We start from the raw sequence: 356 nt of genomic DNA on the forward strand, positions 1-356 counted from the left end.
GGCCAGGTTTAGGGGTGGGCAGAGCCCCGGCTGTGGGCCCTCCCTGCCGCCCCCAGCTGCTGGGGGTTTTATCTGAGGCTGTGCAGGGAGCGGAGATGTGGGAAGTGAGAACGACCTTCCTTCTGCTCGGAGCTGGGTTTAGGATCGGGGTAGCTTCTGCCTCTGCTCCCAGACTGCAGCATCGCTTTGAGGGCGTAAGGTGGGAGTTGCTTGGTTGGACTGGGATGCTGTGGGGTCGTTTTGGGGGACATTGGCTCTGTGGAGCTGTTCCTCGCTGTTCCTGATGGCTCCCAAACGTGCTGAAGCACAGCTGGTGTGTGGCAGCAGGGGGATTCCCGGTCTGTGGCTGGGTTCGC

General features: G+C 62.1%; 1 protein-coding gene across 1 annotated transcript in view; it reads left to right on the top strand.

Annotated features, from left to right (window-relative positions):
• The window catches only part of POLRMT (polymerase (RNA) mitochondrial (DNA directed)), a gene marked incomplete at its 5' end in the record, with an annotated part of 16,706 nt that overhangs the window by 2,200 nt on the left and 14,150 nt on the right, over positions 1-356 (top strand). The window lies entirely within an intron of this gene.

Source organism: Buceros rhinoceros, unplaced genomic scaffold (assembly GCF_000710305.1).
Source record: "Buceros rhinoceros silvestris isolate BGI_N320 unplaced genomic scaffold, ASM71030v1 scaffold27185, whole genome shotgun sequence".
NCBI classification, from domain to species: domain Eukaryota; kingdom Metazoa; phylum Chordata; class Aves; order Bucerotiformes; family Bucerotidae; genus Buceros; species Buceros rhinoceros.